Genomic DNA, 27104 nt, shown 5'->3' on the forward strand with positions numbered 1-27104 from the left:
GTATCATTTTACCGGAAACGGGTGAGCCTATGTATTATGAATACTTTCAGGCTTCCCTTTGGAATATATCAAGAAATGCATCTGGAGTTATCTTTGTTTTTCTATCATTGTAAATTTAGATTCTGGAATTGGGTTTGGTGGTGTGAAGCGTTGCTCACAAGCAGCCAGAACTCCTCTTCCTAAAGGATTTTGAGGCTGAGGAACACATATTTAATCTCCCCTTTATGCCTTGGTTCTAGGTCCTCTTTCCAAGTTAATAACAAAAAAAAAAAAAATTTTTTTTTGGTGGTTTTTGTTTTAGTTGGTGCTCTGAAGCTTAATCTCAGTACCCTTTACTCTTCGATTGTCAAATTTTGATAGAACATGTGCCATTTTCTTTGGTAAGAGAAAGCAGGTCTTCACGTCTGCCAGAACACAATTTATATTATCTTATTGGCTCCATTAAACTTTTTAAAAACTTAAGCATTTGTTAACTTTTTTCCATTGCATTTAATTCTAAATGCTCTGTCACCCAGCAGTAACTCTTCCCCCCATCTCCGTCTCGTTGCTCTCCTGTGCCACCCGAGCACAGGATAAACCGAGACCTAGGAGTAGAAAGGGAAATGATTTCTCTTAGGAAAACTTAGTTCTGACTGCTAGATTTTTGCAGCCTTTCTTTGTGCCATTTTAGATGCAAAACAAATCATGGAAGATTGCATATTTGTGTGATACTTTTTAATGTTTTTTTTTTTTTTCAGTCTCTTGAGAACAGTGTAGGCTGACAGTTTACTTTGGGGGAACAGAACCTCTTTTCATCTTAAGCTAGATTCTGATTCTTTTAGATGTCATAGCTCATGAGTTCTGTTCCTGTCACCCTAACTTGGCATGAGTGGGTTGAGTTATCCTTAAACTGCAGTGTTCTGAGCATGGCTGAAGCATTAAAAACTTAAGTATATAATGTTTGGTATTTTATAGAGCAAAATTAATGGAAAGCATTTGGCTGAATCTAAAGACCTGCAGTCAAATTCTTCAATGTGGTTTACCCAACTGGAGTAGTGGTACACACCTTAAATCATTCAATGAATAAATAATTTAAAAAACCAAAAAACTTTGGGGCTTGTCTGCAGTTTTGTTTTGGTCATCACATCTGAACAACTTTGACATAATCAAATGAAGCTCAGGCTTAAAAAATAACTAGCCGAAATATTTTTCCCAAGGGCTGCTGGAACTCATTAAACTTGAGTCACTGTGGCTTTTGGGCCTTAAGGTTGCCATACAGCAGTGAAAGCTGGGCTAATTTGCTGAACAGTAAGGGGGGTCGCCAAGGCCTGGCCAAGAGGGTGAGCTAGCCTCAGTGCAGTGAAGGTGAAAGATGCCAAGAGATGATTTGGAAATGGGCCTTTAGCTGGGGACACAGGCAGCATAGTTAATTTCAGAAAATGATTATGAGTGGATCAGTAAGTTTTTGGCACCATTACTACCTGAACTTTTTGAGAGGTATAGTGACTGTTAGATTAATTTCATTACATTTTATTTTGTATAGCTTGCTACTACCTGCCACTTCATCCATTAGATTGATTATTTAGGTGTCTAGTTAGGAGGCTGGGAATCTTTCATAGGTAGGTTCTGGACTCTTGGAGTGCAGTGACGTGCAAGCTTCCGCCAGAAGAAACCCTTGTTTATTTTAAACTTAAGATTCATATGTTTAATTTAGTTAAGTTTAGGAGATTATTCTGATCAGATGTTGTTATAGTACCTGCTCCCTCCTTGAAAGCTGTTACAACTTTGATCAATTCAGATGACCACACCCCACGCTGGAATGTTGGTGAGGTGTGTGATGTTTTAGTGGGGTCACTCTGTGTTGTACTGATGCACTTGACAGGGTTTTACTTCCTGTGACGGGACCTGCATGTTCTCTGTGGAGTCCAGCACAGAGTAGCCTGTGATGCAAGAGGGTTTTGAGAGTCCAGCACAAATTTTGTGGCCCTCGGCAAAACGGGGAAGTTTCATTGATGTTATTCCAAATTTCTGATGGCCCCTCATTTTATTTGTGTTGAGTTAATGCTTAAAAAAATTTTTTTAAACTGCAGAAATCCAGCCACACAGCAGCTTATAGTATATGCAGATCTTTCTGAAAGAATATATATGGTGGTATTTTGTGACTAAATAGAATTCCATGGTATGTCTGGGCCTTTATGGTGGGTCCCAGTTTTTTCCATAGTTAGTAGCAGTGAACAGTCAAGTTTTTTTTAGGTTCCTATGGGATAAATTTCTGCAGGTAAAGTTGTTGGTTCAAAGGAATTCATTTTAAATTTCATATTAAAATTCAATATTAAAATATTGATATGTCCTAACAAAGAAGGAGGATCGGCTAATACTTCTATCAACATGGTTATAAGAGTGCCTTTCCCCCTACATCTTAGCCAGTGTTGGGTAGCTGTACTACTTGCAGAGAGAAATGATCTCACTATTTCCATTTGCCTTTTGCCCCCTTGTATGAAGGAGGAACCTTTGCTTGAAATCATGTGGATTTGAATGCTGACCCCTCCACTCACTAGGTGTGGGAGCCTGGGTAAGTTTGCCTCTCTGGGCTCAGTTTCATCATCTGTGAAATAGAAAAAAATGATGTGAAGCTTAGTGACTTGAATTCTGTGGATACATTTACATCTGCATTTATAATCTGCCTTCCATCAGTGGAGCCCTTATTAACTCTGGAATGTGGCTGATAGTTGTTTTTTTTTTTTAATGTGCCATTGAAAAGATTAACACATGCGTTTTTATAAAGAAAATTAAAATGTCAGACATTAGCGTAAAGGCCCTTTCAGCTTGTGTTCCTTTTTCAGCCCTCTCCAAAGGTAAAAACTGGATAGTTTTGGAGAGTAACCTTCCAAACAATTTTCTGTAGGTTTGTAAGTCCTTCATGCGTGTGGCCACTCAGCTGTGCTGGCTGACTCTGTGTAGGAGTTAGTGCTGGATCACACACTTGAGTGATGTGAGAGACTGGAACGTGGAAGCTCCAGGCTTGAAAATGGGCTGATTTCACCGTGTCCTGGGACAGTTTGAGACCAGAGGGGTAGGTACCAAGCACGAGGTGAAGCTTGCGGTCTGTGTAATGATTAGTTTTTAGGGCAAAAGCTTGTCCACGTGTTCGCGAGATCCTACTTTCAAGAATGAAGTTGAACGCCTACCTAGGATGCCACCGGCCAGCAAGAAGTACAGGTGACCTCCTTTATGAGTCCTTAATCCTCGAGTTGGGGAGCCAGGCCTCCAGAACCCAGGGGACCGGGTGCTGGGAGGGCATGTCCGCGCTGCGTTCACTGCAGGGCCCGGTTGTGGGTTGCAGCACAGCGGCGCTTGGTAGGGCTGGGGTAGTCCTCTGCTGCGGATCTGGTGGGTGTGTGCTTTGAGCTGCCTGAAGTGTTTAGGAGTCCGATCATTCATGGAGCTGTCATCGAGAGCGCCAGGAGCCCTAGGCTTTATCCAGCTGCAGCAATGAGGAAGGCTCGGCAGGCGTGCAGCCTGAGGAAGAAGGGCTGGGGGTGCTGGGGCAGCCCGCCCCCACTGGTTTCCCTGGGGTGCTTTCAGCCCCCCGGGCCCGGTGGGCTCCTAATCCAGATGCCCCCCGTAAGTCCACCAAGGTATGTGCCACTGTACCTTTGGGATTTGTGGAAGGATTCTCAGACCGTTGGTGTCTGTTCCTTAGGGGTGGTGGTGATGCTGGACTGAAATTCCTGGGGGAGAGGAGAACATTCATCAAATCATGGAGGAGGTTGGTTGCTCTTTTCACCCATCTCTTCTACAGTGAGCCTTACGACCACAAAGGCAGTGTTGATTTCAAGGTGTGTCTACAAGTTGGTAACTACCACGAAGTTCTCATGTGCTGTTTGGGGCTTCTTTGGTTAACATAAATGTCTACAGAACTGTGTTTGCTTACACAATTATATTGGGCACGTTAAGGCTTGTCTCTTGCCCATCTCAGTGTTTCTCAAGTGTTTGGACTGCGATCCACAGTAAGAAACGCCTCTCCCTTCAAGACCTAGTGTGGACACACACGCACACACACACGCACCCCCCCCCCCCCAACTGAAACAAGTAGAGAATTGTTACCGTTTTGTGTGTGGTGCACTTGACTTTATGGTTTCTTGCTATTTCTCTAAACAGTATGCTGTCTGTGAACTAATACACTGATTTCCCACCCAGTTTGAAAACCTGGGAGCTCTGGATATCAGCGCCTGGCACAAAGTGTAGGAACTTGGACATTTCTTGAATGAGTGAGTAGATAAAGGTGGCTTGAAGTTTTCTAGGTTTTCATGAAAAGTCCCTCTTTTTCCCTATGGACCTTCACAGTCTGTCAAGAACCAGGGTATGGTGGTCAGTGAGGTGGGCGCTGTCTCCGGTCCGGGGTGAGGTGAAGTTGCCTGGGATGACAGCTGCCTGTGGGAGGCACACCCAGGAGCCGCTCAATATGGGCACCTCCATTGTCCACCTGGCTGGATAAAATCCCCTTCCAGAGAGTGAGAAGGGTCTCCCCTGGGTTCTCCGCTCACCCCCAGCTCCTTTCGCTATTTCCTCTCTTCCCTCCAATTCCGTGGTTCTCAACTTACCTGCACATCAGAATCAGCCATGGTCAGGTGTACCCCAGACTAGATGAGACTAGATGAGACTCCTTGGGGTGGGACCCACGCACTAGCATTTTTCAAGCTCATCTAGTGAGAACCAACTGTCGCAGGACCTCTGGTGCGTTCTGCAGAGAATGTAGAGGGGAATGGTGCTTTGGCCCTTTCCAGATTGCTTATTGGGCAGGTGGCCAGTGGCACCGGGCTCTCAGGCCAGCCCTGAGGCTGAGGGCAGCTGGTCCTCCTGTCAGAGGACCCCACCCCTCCCCTTAGCTGCCTGCCCAGCCACCTTCAGTCCCTTAGGCCTTCAGGAAGTCTGGACATGACCAGCGCATTCTTCTGGGGCAGGCTGTTTTACTGGGTGTGGCAGGGGGAAGTTTGCACCCACAAGGCCCCAGGGTGCTGCACCCACAAGGCCCCAGGGTGCTGTGAATCATGACTCACCAGGAGTGACCCAGCAGTCCTGCCCCAGGAGATGACTCTCCTGCACCTGGCGGGGCTGTGTCACCTTGGGAGAGGTTTAAAAATACAGATTCCTGGACTCCCCACCTACACACAGAATCCAAAGGTCTGGGGTGGGGACAGGGTTTCTATTCTTAAAAGAAGGCAAATTAAAAAATAAGAGTGGGTCCTAAGTCCTACTACCTGGTTACCTCTGTTTACATTTTAAAAATTTCATTGATGGGGACTTCCCTGGTGGCGCAGTGGTTGAGAATCTGCCTGCCAATGCAGGGGACACGGGTTCGGGCCCTGGTCTGGGAGGATCCCGCATGTCGCGGAGCAACTGGGCCCGTGAGCCACAATTGCTGAGCCTGCGCGTCTGGAGCCTGTGCTCCGCAACAAGAGGGGCCGCGATAGTGAGGGGCCCGCGCACCGCGATGAAGAGTGGCCCCCGCTTGCCACGGCTGGAGGGAGCCCGCGTGCAGCAATGAAGACCCAATGCAGCCAAAAATAAATTAAAAAAAAAAAAATTTCATTGATAACACATGCACTTGGGAAAATAGTACAGAAAGGTTCAAGGTGACAAGTCTTCCTGAGCTGTCTCCTCCGGGATGTTGTCATGTGTGGAGGTGAGCCTGGAGTTGTGCGGCCTCCTGCCACTGAGGGAAGCTGGACCAAGGCCGGGGCTCATGGGCACAGCAGGAAATGAAGGACCTTGGTCCCAGAGTATGCCAGCCATTGCATTCACTCAGCTTGGAATCCTGTTTCAAGGAGCAGTTCCCCGTTGCAGGAAATCAGGGTGGGGTGCATCCCACACTCATCTGTGCAGACCCCCGGTCTCCCTACCTTGTCAAGAGTTAACTGGGCGCACTTTAAAAATAATTGCTGTACATGTACTTAAATACACGTATTCCTGAAAAACTATACGAAAAGGGTCACATACACTCTCAACTGCACTTTTAGTTTTCAGTTAAAATAAGTTGGAGGGCTTCCCTGGTGGCGCAGTGGTTAAGAATCTGCCTGCCAATGCAGGGGCACATGGGTTCGATCCCTGGCCGGGGAAGATCCCACATGCCGCGGAGCAACTAAGTCCAGGCGCTACAACTACTGAGCCTGAGCTCTAGAACCAGCAAGCCACAACTTCTGAGGCCGCGCGCCTAGAGCCCGTGCTCCGCAACAAGAGAAGCCACCGCAACGAGAAGCCCACACACAGCAACGAAGACCCAATGCAGCCGTAAATTATAAAAATAAGTTGGAGCTCTTCCCTTGCCAGCCTGTGCAGATCTGTACCTTGTATTAGTAATGAATATTGTAATGAAAAAGGGTGAAGATACCTGCCAGCTCGTGGGGCAGGTCCGCCAGCTCCATTTTCCGATGAGGAGAGTAGAGCTTGGGTGCCTGGCATTGTGGCCACTGCCGTGTGCAGGGCTGGGTGCGCAGCGGGCTCCTGGGGAGCCCTTGGGGCTGCGCTGGCCACTGTGCTTGGACGACATGGAGCCTCGTGGGTACAGTCACCCACCCACCTGGGCAAGTGTTGGCCACTCTGCCTCGGTCTCCCCATCCGTAAGGGAGGATGAAATGGGGTGATGCCTCACATGGAAGGATATCCGCCTCACACGGAAGGATACCCGCCTCACAGTGAGCACCGAGTTCTTCATCCTGGCACCGGGGCCGCAAGAGAGCATTCTCCATTTCTCCAGGGGAGCCAGAGCGGCTGTCCTGAGGCTGGAAAGTGGTGACAGCGGTGGACGCTGAGGCCCCCAGGCCAGAGGAGGGCGCTCTGGGGGAGGAGGGGGCCGCCGAGGTCGGCGGGGAGAGGCACCGGGACGCGGACCCGCCCCGAAGGGAAGGCCTGGGCCTCCACCCAAGGACAGCACGAGCGCGGCAGGTGGGCTCTGCGGAGCCGCCTGGGACCCGACGTCCTGGGACCTGACGTCCGGGAGACTAAGTTGCCCAATGAAACCCGGTTTAAACCGGCTGGCTCTGCGCACCTGGCGGCTGCCCCCACATAGTGGGCTCCCCTCCAGATGTCCCGGCTTGGGTAGGCGACCAGCGGGGTCACCGCCGGTACAGGCTCACGGCAGGCAGGGGTGGGGGGCTTGAAGGCCGAGGGAGTTATTTCCAGGCCCTGGGCACCGAGGTGGCCTCGTCCGAGGCTGGAGTCAGCTGTCACCCCAGCTGGTGTTCTCAGCAGGTGCCAGCGATGAGGGTTTCCCTTCTTGGGCATGACCTAGCAGGGCTCGGGGGCCACCCCACTGGAACCTTCCCCAGAGGCCTCTCCTTGTGAACATTTGCTCAAAGTTGTGCAAATACTGGAATTTTTTTGATTTATGTCTGCCCCCTGGGGTGCCCTTTCACCCACTGTTGAGAAGGCTGTGACTTTATTCTTTTTGGTTCATCTTCCATGTCATCTCATAGGACCCTCCCCTCCCCCATCATCCTCTCTGCCCCTTGTTTCTCATCCTGTCGTGGTTTTATTTACTGGTTTACTTTTGCGTTGTGTCTGCCTTTCCTGGAGGCCATGTATGTTACTCACTGTCATTGTGCCTGTCACCGAGTGGATGTCCTTAACCATACTTGATGGGATGAGGGGATCCCCATTTTACATATGAGAAGACAGAGGCACTGAAAGGTTAAGGGGGTGCCCAAACCAGGGGCTGAACCCATATCTGTCTGCTTCCGCCCTGTCTAGAATGTACTTGTGAGCATTCCTTGTCCAGCTGAAGCTCGGGTTCAAATTCAAGAGGGTTGGGACCTTGAGCAGGTTACCTTAACCTGAGTCTCAGTTTCCTCATGCAAAATAGGGATGACACTGGTTAACTACCTCCTGGGGTTGTAGGCAACAACTTCGTGTTTTGGGGGCCTGGCCAGGGACTGGAGGATGCCCATGTGAGCTGCATGACCTGGTCAGCTGGACGAACTTGGACTGAGTTTGAGAACTTCCTTCAGACGCACACCATTCAGTGATGCAAGCAGATGCTGAAATCGTGTCCCCTCACCCACAGAGCCTGCACCCCGCAAAGTCCTGGCCCCCCACCCCTCCCCCGGGGGCACCTAGGGTCGTCCTTGAATACTCCCTTAAGGCTGGGAGGCTGGCATTCTCCTGCAGCGACTCACTTCCTGTTTGGGCCTGGAGTTTGGAAGGTTGAAAAACAGCCAGGGTCAGCTCCTTGGAAATGGCTGGGCCCGCCCACCAGAGCCTTAAAGGGACAGTCCTCCTAGGGCAGGGCTTGTACTGGGGATTCCTGGTGCTGAGTGGGTGCTGATGAATGGGCCCAGTGACCCTGGTGTCAGGATTTGAGCCCAGGGAGCCTGCCGCCAGATCCCACAGTGCTCCTCTTTTCCCCTAAGGACACCGCCCCAAGCCCCCTCCCACCCTGCACCACCTCCCAGTGCCCAATCCAACTGCTGGACTATTTTGGAGGGACCCACACTGCCAGGACCTCACTCCCTAATTCTGTTGAACTTTGGTCTGGGCCTTCATTGTCAAACTGGGTAACAGTACCCTAGGCTGGCTGTGAAAATTCCATGAAGTCCTGTTTGCTGGAGGTGGTCCATTCAGATGCTGACGGGGTCAGATCCATGAGTGCAGCTGGCATCCCCAGGATGAAGGTGAATTGCAGAGTGCACAACGGTTTAAGGAAGCTTGAGTTCAACACAGGCTGTTGGCCCAACTGAGCACCTTCTGTGGGTGGGGCTGGCTTTGGCCTCCCTTGGGTCAGGGCGCCTGGGAGAATGGGTGGATGCCTTTCCAGGCTTCTTCAGGCTCCTCACCTTGCCCACCTCTAAAATGGGCCCTCTCACCGGCCCTGGATTTGGGGTCCTGGCTTGGGATACTCAGGAATCCATGAGCTGTAACTCGCACTTACTTATTCTCGGGGTTTAGTCACTGCTCCTGGACCACCCGCCTCTCCCCCGCCACCCCGCCCCCGCAAACTCCCTCCCATCCCCAGACTGTGCCAGGGTTCTGGTGGTGCCTCAGGTCTGCCCTCCAGGGCTTTGCCTCAGAAGTCCTTCCTAGTCCCAGCTGTGGCTGTAATCCTTCCATTAGCCTGTGCAGGAGACAAACACATGGCTGTGGGCAAAGCAGGCTTGGGCTTCTTGGCCAAAACAAACAAGAAGTCCGCCAATCCTGCAGGAATTTGTGCTGTGCCTACAGGGAGATGAAAGGCCAGTTGTCCTGGTAACCCCATTTCTCCACTGTCTCTTGGGTGCTTTACGTGCATATATCCCATTGCAAGGTTATTGCAACCCCTAAGGCATGTGTATGTGTCTGTTTTGCCAGTGGAGAAGCTGCTGCTCAGAAAGGTTGAGTGACTTGTCTGAGGATACCCAGCTGGCACTCAAACTTGGAATTTCATTTCTCTAGTCCAGACTCTGTGTGACTTTCCTTTACCTGATCAAGGCACAATCCTTGTTGTCATGGAACTTGTGATCCGGTGGGGAGTGTGTCACTCGGGATCATTTTATGTGTTTAACTTTGCTTTATATTCACTCCAGTTAAATGGTGATGTTTCGTGGTCTCAGCATAAAGAGAGAGAATAGCTTCTTTTCCACTCAATCATGCCTTTTCTTTAGTATAAAAATGGAATTCTTTATTAGAATGGCTGGCACACTATTTAAAGAAACAGAACAACACAGCAGGACTAAAAAAAGTAATGCTGATGTACGATCTCTGGACACAGGATTTGAATATCCTGGCTCCACCACTGCTGAGCTGTGTGACCTTGAGCAAACCCACTTAACTGCTCTGTGCCTCAGTTTCCTCATCTAAAATGTAGATAAGTTGTTGTTATGAGGCTTAAATGGAGTTAATGACTTAATAATCTAAAGTTCTTATAGTAGCATTTGCCATCTAGTAAGCACTGTAGAAGTGGTTTTTTTTACTGTGATAGAATGGATAAATATACTATGGAAGGGGGAATTCCCTGGCGGTCCAGTGGTTGAGGCTTCACATTAGCACTGCCGGGGGCGGGGGGGGGGGGCGGTGGGTGGGGGCAGGTTCGATTCCTGGGCGGGAAACTAAGATCCCACAAGCCGTGTGGCATAGCCCCCCAAAAAAAGGAAGGGTCCTCACCCATAACAGATAGAGTTAATAGCCCCCTTGGTCCCTCAAACCCCTAGGGCAGGCTTGTCTTGGGGATTCCTGGTGGTGAGTGGGTGCTGATGAATGGGCCCAGGGACCCTGGAGTCAGGATTTGGGTCCAGGGAGTCTGCCACCAGATCCCGCAGTCCTTCTCTTTTTCCCTAAGAACCCCCCTCCACCCCCTCCCACTTTTATCCCAGAGGCAATAGTTTTGACATTATTTTGGTACCTATCTTTCTGGACCAGGAGTCAGTAACTACAGCCTGTATGTAGCCTAAGGGCCAAATTCTGCCCCCGCCTGGTTTTGTGAATAAAGTTTTATTTACATTCGTTTGCTTATATATGGTCTAGGGCTGCATTTGCAGAGTTGAATAGTTGTGACCTTATGGTTCACAAAGCCCAAAATGTTTACTCTCTGGTCCAAAAAAAAAAAAAAAAAAAGGAATTGTAGGCATTTGTTTAGCAGTTTGCTTTTCTTCACTTAGTATTAAATCAAGGACCTCCTTGGGAATTCCCTGGTGGTCCAGTGGTTGGGACTCGGTGCATTCACTGCAGAGGGCCTCGGTTCAATCCCTGGTTGGGGAACTAAGATCCCTCAAGCCGCGTGGCATGGTCAAAAAAAGAAAAAAGGAAAAAAAAAGATCTCTCCACACGCAGACCAGCCTGCTGCTAGTATTTCAGAGTTTGGCCATCCCATAATTTATTAGCCCATCTCTGTGATGTCATTTAGTTTATTTCCCTGTAGTCTATTGCAAAAAGTGCTGCAGTGATCCTTTTGTGTATATGTATGAGATTTCTAGATACCAAGAAATAGAAATTCTGGGTCAAAGCATACATACGTTTAAGAGTTTGATGGAGACTATCAAATCCTCTTCTCAAAAGGCCAGTTTACCATAATTCAAAAAGATACATGTACCACAGTGTTCACTGCAGCATTATTTACAATAGCCAGGACATGGAAGCAACCTAAGTGTCCATCAACAGATGAATGGATAAAGAAGATGTGGTACGTGTATACAGTGGAATATTACTCAGCCATAAAAAGGAACAAAATTGAGTTATTTGTAATGAGGTGGATGGACCTAGAGTCTGTCATACAGAGTGAAGTAAGTCAGAAAGAGAAAAACAAATACCGTATACTAATGCACATATATGGAATCTTAAAAAAAGGTACTGATGAACCTAGGGGCAGGGCAGGAATAAAGATGCAGACGTAGAGAGCAGACTTGAGGACACAGGGGGGAAGGGGAAGCTGGGACGAAGTGAGAGAGTAGCATTGACATATATGCACTACCAAATGTAAAATAGATAGCTAGTGGGAAGCTGCTGCATTGCACAGGGAGATCAGCTCGGTGCTTTGTGACCACCTGGAGGGGTGGGATAGGGAGGGTGGGAGGGAGATGCAAGAGGGAGGGGATATGGGGATATATGTGTACGTCTAGCTGATTCACTTTATTGTACAGCAGAAACTAACACAACGTTGTAAAGCAATTATGCTCCAGTAAAGATTTTTTAAAAAGCCCAGTTTATACTACCCCCAGCAATGTCTGCAAGCACCCATTTTCCAATATTGTCTCCACACTTGAAGGTTGAATCTTGCCAAATTAACTTTGAATTTATGGTACAAAGTTGAATTTATATTTCTCATAAAAGTCTGAAGGGATTTTTGGAAACGCATCAGAAATATTGCTATTTAAGTTCAGCTGAAAGAATTCACAGCTGAGATTAGCTAAGGAAATTTTGAAATAAAAGAATTTAAAACTTATAAAATGGTAATAATTAAAAGTTAGGTGTTGGGAATTCCCTGGCGGTCCAGTGGTTAGGACTCCGCGCTTTCACTGCTGAGGGCGCGGGTTTGATCCCTGGTTGGGGAACTAAGATCCAGCAAGCTGGGAGGCACGGCAAAAAAAAAAAAAAAAAAAAAGTTAGGTGTTGGCACAATGAAACAGGAGAGATACTCCAGAAAATGTACTTGCTATTCCATCAGAAAATAGCACAAATGATGGAAGGGATGGATTAGCCAACAAGTGGTGTCAGGGGAAACAATATTTGGAGGAAAAATTGTTAGAGCATCATCTCATGCTTCCAGATATATTGAGAGATTACAAAGTTAAACGTAAAACATAAACAAGGAAAATGTTTGTGAACGCTTAACCTTATAAGCGTAAAGAAATGGACAATATTTTTTAAAAATAAAAAATTGATTGTGAGCATAAATTTAAACTCTTGTTCATCACCAATATGAACAAGATTGAAAGGAAAATGGGACTGTGACATGTAATACACCAAAAAGGAAAAATAGGAACAGGGAATTCATAGGCAGAAATGCAAATGACGAATCAATATGTGAATAGAAAGTTCATCCTTACTTTGTGAAATCCAAATTTTAAAAAGAGATACTGCGTTTTGAATACAGTTTTGAAATGATAAGCGGATACTACTCAGCACTGGGAAGTCCGGGGTGATGTACCTTCATACATGCTGCTCCTGAGAAGGCAAACTTCCAATATTCCAAAAAATTAGTTGGCCATCTGTATCAAGATCTTTAAAATTGGTCCTAGCTTTTGATCCTATAATTCCACTTCTAAACATTTACCCCAAGAGGGGAATAATCAGAGTTGTGGAAACTGCTTCTTATGCAACAATATGAAGTGTAGTATTATTTGGAATAGAAGACACAAAGAAATAATATAAAAACCTAGTGATAGGGGACTGATAAACACATCTTATTAGTTTCACTAGGTGGAAAATTATGAAGTCTTTATAAAGCATGCTCTTGACTATTTCAAGAAATGGGGAAATGCTCATAATATAATGGGAAATGTATGCAGCATGATCTTAATTTGGCTGGAACAGTGCCTGGCAGCTAGTTTTCAGTAAATGTGAGCTACTATCATTATTGGTGATGTCAAACCCTCCAATGATCATTCATTCATTCATCGCTCAGTTGCACGCGTATCAGTGTTCCGGCTCCTTGCCTGGTCCACCCTGTGTGAGCCATTTGGGGAAGGTTGTAGAGCAGTGGCCCCAGGCTCCTTCCCCCTGTGGGGGGGGGGGGTCCCTGGACCATCAGCTGGCTCTGTTTCTGGCTGAGCACTGCCATCTAGAGGCCCCTGGCCCACAGGGCAGCTGTCCCTTGCAGCCCCGCCCTCTGACCCTGGGCTCCAGCCCCAGGGGTGGAGAGGGCCCGGTCAACCCTGCACCCCGCCCCATGGGAGGTCTGCTTGGTCAATGCTAGAAAGACCCTTAAGTCAAGATCCTTACAGGGATCAAGGAAGCCTTTGGGGCCGTGTTTCTTAAAATGTGGCCCTTGAACCTGCATCTGTGTCAGCTGATGGGAGACTTAATAGTAAAGATCCAGGGTACATCCCAATCCCCCTGAATCAGACCTTGCTGGGGGGAGGTGGTGGGCAGGGGTGCTGAATAGCTAGAATTTTAACATGCTCCTTGGGTGATTCTGATGCACATTGAAGTGTGTTTTTGTTTTTAATTTTTATTAGAGTGTAGTTGCTTTACAATGTTGTGTTAGTTTCTACTGTACAGCAGAGTAAATCAGCTATATGCATACATATATCCTCTCCTTTTTGGATTTCCTTCCCATTTAGGTCACCACAGAGCATTGAGTAGAGTTCCCCGTGCTATACAGTAGGTTCTCATTAGTTATCTATTTTATACGTAGTATCAATAGTTTATATATGTCAGTCCCAATCTCCCAATTCATCCCGCCAGCCGCTTTCCCCCTTGGTATCCATACGTTTGTTCTCTACGTCTGTGGCACATTGAGGTTTGAGAGCCATCGATAGACCATTGATATTTTATAATTTAATGGGGGTCAGAGCTTGGCATAGAGCCTTTGACCCTAGAAACATACATATAGATAGCTATATTTTAGGAGGTTCCTTGACTCCATTTTAAGACTTTTTAAAGAGCAGTTTTAGGTAAGCAAAATTGAGAGGAAGTACAGAGATTCCCATATTATAGCCCCCACCACCACCAGGTAGCCTTTCCCATTATCAACATCCCCTACAGAGTGGTACATCTTACGAACTTAGACTGACACATCATAATTGTCCAAAGTCTATAGTTTACATTAGGGTTCATCTGGTGGTGTATATTCTATGGGTTTGGACATAAGAATAATGACAGGTATCCATCATTATAGTATCGTACAGAGTATTTTGCTGCCCCCCAAATCCCCTGTGGTCCACCTATTCATTCCTCCCTCCACCACAACCCCTGGAAAACACTGATCTTTTTACTGTCTCCCTAATTTTGCTTTTTCCAGAACGTCATATAGTTAGAATCATATAGTACATAGCCTTTTCAGACTGGCTCCTTTCACTTAATAATATGCATTAAAGATTTCTCCATATCTTTTCATGGCTTGATAGCTCATTTCTTTTTAGTGCTGAATTATATTCTATTGTCCGGATGTACCACAGCTTACGAATAAAGCTACTGTAAACATCCACGTGCAGGTTTTTGTGGGGATCTAAGTGTTTAGCTCCTTTGGGTAAATACCAAGGAGCAAGATTGCTGGATATTGTATGGTAAGAGTATGTTCAGTTTTGTAAGAAACCACCAGACTGTCTTCCAAAGTAGCTGTACCATTTTGCATTCCCACCAACAATGAATGAGAGTTCCTGTTGCTCCACATCCTCACCAGCATTTGATGTTGTCAATATTTCAGATCTTGGCCATTTAAGTAAGTATGTAATGGTATTCACTGTTGTTGTAATTTGCATTTCCCTGATGACATATGATGTGGAGCATTTTTTCATATGCTTATTTGCCATCTGTGTTTCTTCTTTGGTGAGGTGTCTATTAAGGTCTTTGGCCCATTTTTAAATAAGGTTATTTATTTCCTTATTGCTGAGTTTTATTTATTTTAAAAATTATTTATTTATTTATTTATTTATTTATTTTTGGCTGTGTTGGGTCTTCGTTTCTGTGTGAGGGCTTTCTCTAGTTGCGGCAAGCGGGGGCCACTCCTCATCGCGGTGTGCGGGCCTCTCACTATCGCGGCCTCTCTTGTTGAGGAGCACAGACTCCAGACGTGCAGGCTCAGTAGTCGTGGCTCACGGGCCTAGTTGCTCCGTGGCATGTGGGGTCTTCCCAGACCAGGGCTTGAACCCGTGTCCCCTGCATTGGCAGGCAGATTCTCAACCACTGCGCCACCAGGGAAGCCCCTTATTGCTGAGTTTTAAGAATTCTTTGTGTATTTTGGATAACAGACCTTTATCAGATGTGTCATTTGCAAACAGTTTCTCCCAGTCTGTGGCTTGTCTTCTAATTCTCTTGACACTGTCTTTTGTAGAGCAGAAGTTTTTAATTTTAATGAAGTCCAGCTTATCAATTATTTCTTTCATGGATTATGCCTTTGGTGTTATATTTAAAAAGTTATTACTATGCCCAAGATTATCTATCTAGGTTTTCTCCTGTGTTATCTTCTAGGAGTTTTAAGAGTTTTACATTTTACTATACAAATCAATTTTCACTGCAAAGTAAAGGAGCTGTTACAGTGGAGGATTACTGGACTGAATGTCAATATTATGACATAGTATGAGTGTGTTTCGTGTTTGGTAATTGCAATCATTGTTGCTTTTGTTGTGGTCATCTATTTACAATGCTTGGTGTCAGTCTATTTATCTCTTGTAAAAATAAAATATAGCGTGTGTGTGTGAAAAAAAAAGAGTTTTACATTTTACATTTAGGTGTATGATCCATTTTGGGTTAATTTTTGTGAAGGGTGTAAGATGCTGCAGCCATAGCCACAGTGAGCCCTGGAGAGAGAGAATGCTGATCTGCTCCTCATAAACCCTCTGGGGCATGAGTGGGGCTGGCTCTTTCACCCACATACCCTGGAGAAGGGGGAAACCCTATTTTTTGTTAGTCTGTTCACTATTCTCTGTCATGGGGATAGCTGCACTTTAAAAATTTCTGATTGATAAAATAAGCAGTGATTTGAGTGTAATAGAGTAAAATTCTAAATGTACTGTGTTTGTATAACTTCTCTCTTCTGAGCAACATAGTAGAGTTAGTAACTAATACCTTACCATTGCCAGGTACATGAGAAAAAGTGTCACAAAATAGGATTTTGCAAATCCTAGTTCATCACCTATTAATGCTGTGACCTTGGTCAAGTTACTAACTTCTAAGGTTTTCATCTGTGAAAGAGGATTAACAAGAATATCTTACCTGTGGTAAAGACTGCTCATTTTCCCCCAAGATCCTTTCCACCCTGAATTTTAGCCAGGGCTATGCCAAATGAAGACTACATTTCTCAGTTTCCTTTGCAGCTATGTTTAGCCTTGTGACCAAGTTCTGACCAATAGGGCGTAAGTGATGTGGGGAACTTCTGAGATGGGCTGTTGCCCTTCTTCTCCCCTTTCCTCCTTCCCCTGAGCTGGACTGCAGGTGCAATGGCTGGAGATGGAGCAGCCGTCTGGAACGTGAAGTCGTTTTAGGAGTGGAGAGTGGAGGGCATGCATAGTAGATGGACAAGACAGAAGAAAGTTGTTTCTGTGATACCGTGGAGCTGCCACACCAGCCCTGGACCACTCCATAACAGATTTTTATGTCACAGAAAAGTAAACTTCTATCTTATTTAGGCCACTGTCATTTTGGGTCTCTGTTACTTGTAACTGAATTTAGGCCTATTAAATGCATGACCTCATAGAGTTCTTGGAAAGATTAAATGAGAGACTATGTACAACTTGCTTATTGCAAGAGCTAGCGAGCGCATTATCAACACTCAGTAAATGTTAGCTTCTTGTTGTAACTTCTCTAGCATCTAGTTATAATAGCTGTCCCTCATCTCCAATGAGAGCTCTAGAGGGGAGTCCTTCCGGAAAGAAACATGATCAAGACTGTGTTGGTTCCAAACAATAAATAGTATCTGGGAATTCCCTGGCGGTCTAGTAGTTAGGACTCTGCGCTTTCACTGCCAAGGGCCTGGGTTCGATCCCTGGTTGGGGAACTAAGACCCCGCAAGCCACGTGGTGCGGCCAAAAACAAAACAAAACAAAATAAACAACCAAAAAAACCCCAACAGTATCATCTTCATAAACAACGAATTCAGTTAGAAATGATTTCATTTGCGCTCTTCTGTTTACTAGCTTTAGCTGACAAAGCTCAGCTTGCCAAGTTTGCATGGTATTTTAATTGCAAGATAAGTCATACATTCTTTTATTTTAAAAATTTTATTATTTATTTATTTATTTTTGGCTGCATTGGGTCTTCGGTGGCTTCTTTTGCTGCGGAGCACAGGCTCTAGGGGTGCAAGCTTCAGTAGTTGTGGCGCAGGGGCTTAGTTGCTTCACGGCATGCAGGATCTTCCCGGATCAGGGCTCGAACCCATGTCCCCTGCATTGGCAGGAAGCATACATTCTCTTAAATAGCTGTGTTTACAAACACATAGCTCCATTGTTCCACATTTGAAACCCAGCCTTTCAAAACAATTTAGGTGCATTCTTCTCCTTGGCTTTCTCTGTTTTAGAAAACATGTTGGAACGCTTTCCCAGAGTCAATGGCCCCAGTTCAGCTTTGTGCTTTGTAACCTATGGGTGGTCTATTTATCAAATATTCAGTGATATCTACTGTGTCCAATTAATATTTGTTTGACTCAGCTGTTTCTAAGGTCCAGTTTAGCTCTCCCGTTCTCAGTATTTTGATTCTGCAAAATACTGCAAGTCTTTAGAATGCAAACCTTGATTCCTAAGGAATCCCAAGGGAAAAAGCACAAGCAGAGTAAAACTGAAGGAAGAAAATTGTAACAAGGTTTGTTATCAATGGATGAAAGGAAAGAGAAGATAAAAATCAAGATGGTTACTCTTTTTTTAAAATTTTTTTAAAGAGCTATTCTTTTCTTTTTTTAATTAATTTATTATTATTATTTTTTTTGGTTGTGTTGGGTCTTCGTTTCTGTGCGAGGGCTTTCTCCAGTTGCGGCAAGCGGGGGCCACTCTTCATCGCGGTGCGCGGGCCTCTCACTATCGCGGCCTCTCTTGTTGCGGAGCACAGGCTCCAGACGCGCAGGCTCAGTAGTTGTGGCTCACGGGCCTAGTTGCTCCACGGCATGTGGGATCTTCCCAGACCAAGATGGTTACTCTTTAATGTTTAAAAAAAAACTTCAGGGCTTCCCTGGTGGCGCAGTGGTTGAGAATCTGCCTGCCAATGCAGGGGACACGGGTTCGAGCCCTGGTCTGGGAAGATCCCACATGCCGTGGAGCAACTAGGCCCGTGAGCCACAACTACTGAGCCTGCGCGTCTGGAGCCTGTGCTCCGCAACAAGAGAGGCCGCGATAGTGAGAGGCCCGCGCACCGCGATGAAGAGTGGCCCCCACTTGCCACAACTAGAGAAAGCCCTCACACAGAAATGAAGACCCAACACAGCCAAAAATAAATAAATAAAAATTAAAAAACAAAAAAAAAACAAAAAAAAACTTCAAAATCAACAATATTAAATGTAACATTTGGGGGGGTGGATAAAGCCTATTACTACTCTACATTGATATAATTTAAAACAAACCTGTAAGTACTAATATTTTTATTATGGCAGAAAGCACTATTTTATATGTTAACTCAATTTTTAAATGGGTTGTATTTTAACAGCCCATCAATCGTTCGACAGGTAAATTGGAAGCTATTTTCTCTGTAGAAAATAGTAAAATAATAACATTTCCCAAGCTAGCCCAACAGGCCCATTTAAACTAAATGGTAGCTGAATTATATACTTATAAATATGGTTCGAGTTCTGGGGTCCAGGAGAAACTTTAGCTTCATTTATTGAGATAACCATGCTTTTCTTAAAATTAAGTTGTGTGAAGTGAAATTCCTATTCATCGTCCTTCTTGTTCTTGTATTTCGTCTGATTATTTTTCTTTAGGCCAATCCATATCAAGGTTTTAGCTGCCCTTCCCTGAAGAACAGGTACCGAATACTTTTAATGTGCTTGATAAGGCACCCATCCCTATTTATGAACAGTTTTTTGGTTGTTATTAAAGCATCCCTAGTATCTGGGCAAGAATAAAATCGAGTAAGTCATGTTCCATAAGTAGCTTGTGATCAGACACCTTGCCTTGTGTCTTTTTTAATTTTTATTTTTTACTTATTTATGTTTTTGGCTGCGTTGGGTTTTCGTTGCTGCACGTGGGCTTTCTCTAGTTGTGTCGAGCGGAGGCTACTCTTCATTGCGATGCGCGGGCTTCTCATTGCGGTGGCTTCTCTTGTTGCGGAGCACGGGCTCTAGGCGCATGGGCTGCAGTAGTTGTGGCTCGCGGGCTCAGTAGTCGTGGCTCGCGGGCTCTAGAGCACAGGCTCAGTAGTTGTGGCTCACGGTCTTAGTTGCTACGCGGCATGTGGGATCTTCCCGGACCAGGGCTCGAACCCGTGTCCCCTGTATTGGCAGGCGGATTCTTTTTTTTTTTTTTTTTTTTTTTTATAATTATGAGAGCATGGGGCTCTTAAGAGTGATTCCCCTCCCCCATACTTCCCCAATTTTTTTTTTAATTAATTAATTTATTTATTTATTTTTGGCTGTGTTGGGTCTTCGTCTCTGTGCGAGGGCTTTCCCTAGTTGTGGCGAGCGGGGGCCACTCTTCATCGCGGTGCGCGGGCCTCTCACTATCGCGGCCTCTCTAGTTGCGGAGCACAGGCTCCAGACGCGCAGGCTCAGTAGTTGTGGCTCACGGGCCTAATTGCTCCGCGGCATGTGGGATCCTCCCAGACCAGGGCTCGAACCCGTGTCCCCTGCATTGCCAGGCAGACTCTCAACCACTGCGCCACCAGGGAAGCCCAGGCAGGCGGATTCTTAACCACTGCCTCACCAGGTTAGTCCCTGCCTTGTGTCTTAATGGGAAACCATGAAGAATCAGAAGAGTGGATCTAGAGATAAAAGCCAAGAGAATTTCTGAGAACAGAGTGCAGGAACCATCCAGTCAGGAGTCAAGGATAGAATTGAAGTTCAAATAGAACAAGGACTTTGCCTCAAGAATTTGAGTCAAGTTGACTGTGGGTTTTTTTTGTGTGTGTGTGTGAATAATATTTCTTTCTCATGCTGTAAATTCTATTTTATTTTATTTTTTTTGGCTGCGCCGTGTGGCATGCGGGATCTTAGTTCCCGACCAGGGATCGAACCTGTACCCCCTGCAGTGGAAGCGCCGAGTCCTAACCACTGGACCACCAGGGAAGTCCCTGACTGTGTGTGATTTCAGCACGTATGCAGTGACCCCCTTCTCTTTTTCTTCACTTTCCGCAGAACCCAAAATTTATTGGGGTATCCACTGGATTAGGGCTGCTGTAACACATGACCACAAACTGGCTGGCTGGAAGAAAAGACATTTATTCTCACAGTTCAGGAGGCTGGGAGGCTAAAATCCAGGTGCTGAGGGGGGCTCCCTATGGGGGAAAAGAGGGAGAAACGGCTCCAGGCCTCGCTTCCAGCTTCTGGTGGCCTGAGGTGTTTCTTGACTTATGGCCGTCTTCTCCCTGTGTCTTTGCATTGTCTTCCCTTTGTTTGTGTCTTTATGTCCAAATTTCCCCTTTTTATAAGGACATCAGCCCTATTGGATTAGGGCCCACCCTAATGACCTCATTTGAAATTGATTATCTCAGTTAATCTGATATCTTCAAATATGGTCACATTCCAAGGTCCTGCAAGTGAGGACTTTGACATCTTTTGGGGAGGGGGCCCAAGCATCCACCCTCCTCAAGGGAGGCCCCACAGTGTATGTCTGGCCAGCGGGGACTAGCTCCCAGCTCTCTCTAACTTTCCACATTCCACATCACGTCGCTCTAGAGCTCCGTATTTACCCATGTGAAAGGGGGCTGCTAACTGCACTTGAATCTTACGAAATCTCTAGTGTGGGAATCATTGAAGGATCTCTGAAGAATCCAGACGGTCCCCTTTCCAGGTGAGCCAGCCCAGGGCAAGGAACCTGCCCAAGGTCCCGGTCCAGGGACAGAACAGGACTCTGGGGAAAGGCTTTGCCTGGGAGGCCCCATAGCCACAGGTTGTGAAGGAAAACCTTGGGCCACCTGCCTAAGCTGGAATCCGGCTGTGGAACTCGCTAGCTTTGTGACCTTGAGCAGGTCGCATGACCTCTCCGAGCCTCAGTTTCCTCACAATCACGAGGATCAGAAGAAGGGCCATATTGGGGACCTCCCTGGCGGTCCAGTGGTTAAGACTCTGTGCTTCCACTGCAGTGGGCGCGGGTTCCATCCCTGGTCGGGGAACTAGGATCCCGCATGCCGTGCGGTGCAGCCAAAATAAATAAATAAATAAAATAAATAATTATCCTATTTAAAAAAAAATTTTTTTTTACAAAGAAGAAGGGCCGTTTACAGGGTGCTCAGCACTGGGCCTGGCGAGCAGCGAGTGTTCACGAAGGGTTAGCCAATTGCTGTCCATCTCAGGGCCATTCCTCCGAGGGTGGCTGTGACCCTTGTCCTGCACCGAGGCTTGGCTTGCAGTGAGAATCCTGACTTCACTTCTCGGATGTGTGATCTTGGGTGACCAACTTCAGGTCCCTGAGCTACAGTTTTCCCATCTTTAAATGGGGTGAATGATATTCCCCATCACAGAGAGTCATTATGAGGCTTAAAGCCCATTTATTCATTCAACAAATATATATTGCGGTCTTTTACTGCAGGAGTCTATCTAGAGATAAATATTAAACAAATGAATGAGGGACTTATTTAGCAAGTGGGAAGGATATAAGTGCTGCAGGGAAAACAAAGAATGGGAAGGAGGTAGAAAGGGAAAGAGAGGGGGTGGCAATTTAAAGACCTGAAGGGGAGGAGGGAGTGAGCCATGAGGGCACAGAACGTGCAAAGGCCCTGGGGCAGGAGGGTGCCTGGTGGGTTTGAGGGACAGGATGGAAGCCAGTGTGCCTGGAGGAGAGCAGGGGAGCAGAGAAAAGAGGGAGGAGGAGGTGAAGTCAGAGAGGCACAGAGGCTGCTGGAAGGATCTTGGATTTACAAAGAGTTCAAGTTTAGCCATTGCAAACATTCCACTCATATTTTTTGGGCTCTGCCTTGTCCCAGGAACTATCTGGTACTGGGGACAGTCCAGACCTCGAAGAGCTCAGCCCTGTACTTGGGGGATGTTGGGGCTTTGCAAAGGGGCCAGATCTGGGGAGTTCTTGGGGTTGTATCTGGGTCTTCTTAGTTTGGGACCAGAAATGGGTGCTCTGAAAACTTTTGGAAGCAGACAAATACACCCTTTCAACATCTAGAGTCTTATTTATTAGAAATGACTTAAAATTTTTTTTCCTAGGGGTGACTGAAGCCCACTGTTTGCCTGGGTCTCTTTTTCTCCTGTGCCCACCGGTGGCTGAATTTAGTTCATTTGCCTTCTCCTGCACTGCTGCTGGCAGAACTCTGCCAGCCTTTGGGTTGGATACAGATAAAATATTCTGTTGAAGAGCAGGCATTCTTATTATTATTTAAATCTTTGAAACATTAGTCTATTGAATATGGAACTTGAATCCGATGGGGCCTTTGGACCAAATTCTTTTCCTCACTCCCATCTCTCCCCCATCCCTCCCCTCCCCATCCCTCCTTCCCCAGTTCCTCCCCTTCCCCCCCCCCCCCCCCCCCCCCGCCGAGCTCCTTCCTGGTTTTGTTCTCCCCAAATGATGCCAGTTCCTGTGTCTGTGTCTCTGTGTCACTTGCTGTTTCTCTGTTCTGTCTCCTTATCCCTGTCTTGACTCCAGCGATATTGACATTTGGGGCTGCATCCTTCTTTGTTGTGGGGCCGTCCTGGGCACTTTGGGATGTTGAGCAGCAACCCTGGCCTCCACCCACTAGATGCCAATAGCACCCCCTCCCCAGTTGTGACAACACAGATTGTCTCCAGACACTGCCAGCTGCCCCCTGGGGGACACAGTAGCCTGGAGAACCTCTGGCCTGTCCCCTTCTTCATCCCTCGGTCTCTCTCTCATCAACTGTCTCTCTCTGTCTCTGGCCAACACGAGCAAGTAATCAGGGCTGACTGTCCCCAGGGCTGGGAAGCCAGGCTGCACCCCATCACCCACATTTCTTCTGGCCTGTACTCCGCCCCCGTCTCAGTTTCCATGGGGTTGAACCGTGAGCTGGCAAAAGAGTGGGAACGGGGACCGAGGCCAAGAAGAATGTTGGCCTGTTCTGCCCGTGTGGGTCTCAGAGCACCTGCAAGATCACGGGGTGGGTGCTTGTTAAACCTGGAGGTTCCTCTCATTGAGACCCCTTCTTTTGGGCTTTGGATAAACACGAGTGACAGCGGCCTATGGCCTGTGTCTTGGCTTCCAAAAGCTGCCTCAGCAGATGGGTAACTACTGCGTATCCCGGGCCTTTCTGTCTCTCCCTGGAACCCAGTGAACAAATTAAGCGCCAGGGGTCTCCTGAATTCTCCATGGCTTGGGCTCTGGCCAAGGGGGCTGATGTACCTGGGGTCAGTCACATCTAAATGCTAAGCTATCAGGTGCTGCCCCAGAAACCCAAGTGTGGGTCCGCTCCCTGTCCTCGATGCGCAGCTCCACGGCACGTCACCTCCTGTTCCCTCAGTCGCCACGCTTGGCCCTGACTCCCTTCTCCAGGTGAGCTGTGGCGTGGCTGCTTTGGCTAGCCCCCCACTGCCAAGGTCTCTGTGGGAGGGGCCACGGCAGGTGCAGAGGGCTGCGGGGTAATAGTGACACAGATGCAGAGAAGAAACGTATGGACACCAAGGGGGGAAAGTGGCGGGGAGCGGGTGGTGGTGTGATGAATTTAGAGATTGGGATTGACATGTATACACTAATATGTATAAAATGGATGACTAATAAGAACCTGCTGTATAAAAAATAAAATAAAATTCAAAAATTCAAAAAAAAAAAAAAAAAAAAAGAAGGCTGCGGGATGGGAGAGCAGAAAGGGCTCACACAGACCTGACCTGGAATCCAGATTCTGCCACTTAACAGCTGTGGGACCTCTAGCAATCACTTCACCTCTCTGAGCCTCTGTTTCCTCTTCTATAGAACAGCAATACCACCACCTAGTGGCATATCTAGCTTATATGATGCCTGGAGCGGGTCATTAAAAATAAAAAACAACACTCCTTCCCCCCTAACTTTGGCTTTATTCAGATCTAATCCACATCCTATATAATTCACCCATTGAAAGTACAATTCAATGTTTTTTGGCATAGTAATTTAAAAACTTGTGATGGAATATATATTGCATGATTTCGCGTTTTGACCATTTTTAAGTGGCCTTAATGACGTTAGCACCTCCTCTTTATGACAAAATGATCTTCTGTGATGTCGGTAACAATCATCTTCTGGATTCGTTCTTTGGTTTTAAAACAAGCGAGTAACAAGTAAAAGAGAAGCATATGTTTCATTTTTAAAGATGTTATCTGAATTCAGGAAGGTGTTTCATGTGTGAACTAGAATTTGCACTTATTTGAACAAAAATAGGACACCTCGAGGGTTCCCCCATCTCACTGTCCTAAACTGTCCACACAGGGACTTCCCTGGTGGTCCAGTGGTTAAGACTATGAGCTCCCAATGCAGGGGGCACAGGTTCAATCCCCGGTCAGGGAACTAGATCCCACATGACGATCCGCTCGGCCGAAAAACAAAACCAAAACCAAAACTGCCCACACAAATCAAAATGCCAAGATTTTAGGAGGTAACTCCAGCTTGGCGTCCTCGTCTCGGGGCCCCCCTTGTTTACATGGACTCTGCTGTTTGCACGCGGCGTACTAAACACCAGGGGGTTGTCAGTGTCTCGACCTGCACCCGGAGAGGGTGACACCCAGCATGTAGGAACTTACTCCCAAAACAAATAAATGTGGGCAGCTGAGTCTGGCTGGCTGTGTGGCTGGGCGTTCTCAGAATGAATTGCCATTTAGAATACAATGTTTATGAAGGGACAAGTATCAGTAATAAAAACGTGCTGCTTTGAAGTTTATGTGTCTGTTATGAAAACTCAGCGGTAACTAACGGCAGCAACTGTTTGGAACTTAGACCAGCGAAGGTATTTTGGGGGAAGAGTACTGCGATGGTGAGGATAAAAAGCAGTCCAACTTGTGGTCCATTTCATTCTTGGCTTCGGCTCTGTGTAGATGAGATACCGTCTCTTGTCGCCGCCATCAGGGCAGCTGCTCCCCGACCCGCCAGGTTGTGGATGAGCCTTGGAGTTCAGGTGCAGGAAGAGCCCAGCACGCCCCCCGACTCATCCTGCGTCGCGGGCTCTGATACCTAACTGATGCCCCAGCATGATCGACACAGGCCGATGCTGCTCTTGCCACTGACAGGTCTCTACCTCACACTTAGGAATTTTTCTATTCTGGGGTGTGGCTCTCGCTCAGGCATAAGTCACTGTGTCCCCACTGAAACTCTTCTCCAAGAGGCCAAGGAGTATGGAATTGTCAGCAGTCGAACTTTTTATTTATTTATTTATGATTTTTGGCTGCGCTGGGGCTCTGTAGCTGTGCGCGGGCTTTCTCCAGGTGCGGCGAGCGGGGGCTACTCTTCGTTGCTGTGCTCCGGCTTCTCATTGCGATGGCTTCTTTTGTTGTGGCACGCGGGCCCTAGAGCACGCGGGCTTCAGTAGTTGCGGCGTGTGGGCTCACTAGTGGTGGCGCACGGGCTTAGTTGCTCCGCAGCATGTGGGATCTTCCCCGACTAGGGATTGAACCCTTGTCCCCTGCATTGGCAGGCGGATTCTTAACCACTGGACCACCAGGGAAGTCCAGCAATCGAACTTCATGATGTTTTTCTATGTAATTTTCTGGGTAACCCACGTTGCTCTGAGCCTTCTGCTTTGGGAATATCAGTTGAAGCTCACGTAAGATCCCTTTTTATTAAAACCCTCAAAGTAAATTTCACCTATGAGGTGTCTGCCTGGTACAGACAGTAACGGAACTGCCAGGTATTTAAAGATGGGCTGGGGGCAGAGGGTTCCCGTGTTAGCTGTGTCCTAGAGTGATTTAATACCGGATGAAATCCTGACACTGTCCTCCCAGCCCCTCCTTCCCGGTCCCAGAGCTGCGCCTCACATCATCCTTGGGGTCTGGGCATCAACTACACGCTGACCTGCCTGCCAACCACGGCACAGCCGGTGGGGCAGATGCTCACACCCCAATTCGGGGAGGAAGACCTGAGGTTGAGCGAGTATCCGGATCTCATGCAAACCTCCCAGCCGCCACGTCCTTCTTGGCCCCGCGTTTGGACACCAGGACTCCCCTGAATCGTGTGTCTCTTTGTTGGGGGGGGCATCCCTGGTACCTCTCACTTGGCACCACGTAGGCCAGTTTCTCTGGGACTGTTCCCCACCCCTTGGCTGTCAAAGTCTGAGGTCAGCTTTGTTCCAGGTCTGTCTGGGGTTTTCTGGTTGCACCTCCTCTTGGGCTCTATATCAGTTTCCTGACGCTGCCATAACAAAAGACCACAGACTGCGGGGCTTCAAACAACAGGAATTCATTCTCTTGCAGTTCTGGAGGCCAGAAAATCAAAATCGGGGTGTCCACAGGGTGGGTTCCTTCTGGGGGGCTCTGAGGGAGAATCCGTCCCCTGGCTCGCTCCCGGCTTCCGGGGGCGCCGGCAATCCTGGGTGCTCCTGGACCGGTAGTGGCCTCGCTGCATCTCTGCCCGTTTTCACACGGTGCTCTCCCTGTGTTCTGTGTCCAAATTTCCCTTTTCTGTAAAGAAACCTATCATTTGATTGAGGGCCTTCCCCTCCCCCAATCCAATATGACCTCATCTTAACTATTGCATCTGTAAAGACACTATTTCTACATAAGGTCACCTTTTGAGGTTCCAGGTGGACATGAGGGCCCCCATCTCTTCCTGATTCACAGCTCACATCTTCTTGGTGACCCATCAGGGCGAAGGGCCCGGATGAGATATCTTCCCAGAGGGACTGTCTGAGTCTTGTGGTGCACGGGACCAGGGAGGGGAGCCAGAGGCTTGAGAGGTGGCCTCTCACCTGGGGAGGGGATGCAAAAGGGAGAGGTTGGG

At 47.2% G+C, this 27104-nt stretch overlaps 2 long non-coding RNA genes across 2 annotated transcripts in view; one reads left to right on the forward strand and one right to left on the reverse strand.

Moving 5' to 3' along the window:
- Positions 1 to 2693: 2693 nt before the first annotated feature.
- Positions 2694 to 5650, reverse strand: LOC309613665. The gene is made up of 2 exons (XR_014235840.1): positions 5582 to 5650; positions 2694 to 5283 (listed from the first exon to the last, which is right to left on the reverse strand). It is a non-coding gene; the product is annotated as an uncharacterized lncRNA (long non-coding RNA).
- Positions 5651 to 6958: 1308 nt separating this feature from the next.
- Positions 6959 to 27104, forward strand: part of LOC309613664 — a 100628-nt gene continuing 80482 nt past the window's right edge. Inside the window, exon 1 of the long non-coding RNA XR_014235839.1 lies at positions 6959 to 7077. This is a non-coding gene — a long non-coding RNA (uncharacterized lncRNA). The remainder of the gene's footprint in view (positions 7078 to 27104) is intronic.

This window comes from Balaenoptera borealis, assembly GCF_965194805.1.
Source record: "Balaenoptera borealis genome assembly, chromosome: 16".
NCBI lineage: Eukaryota > Metazoa > Chordata > Mammalia > Artiodactyla > Balaenopteridae > Balaenoptera > Balaenoptera borealis.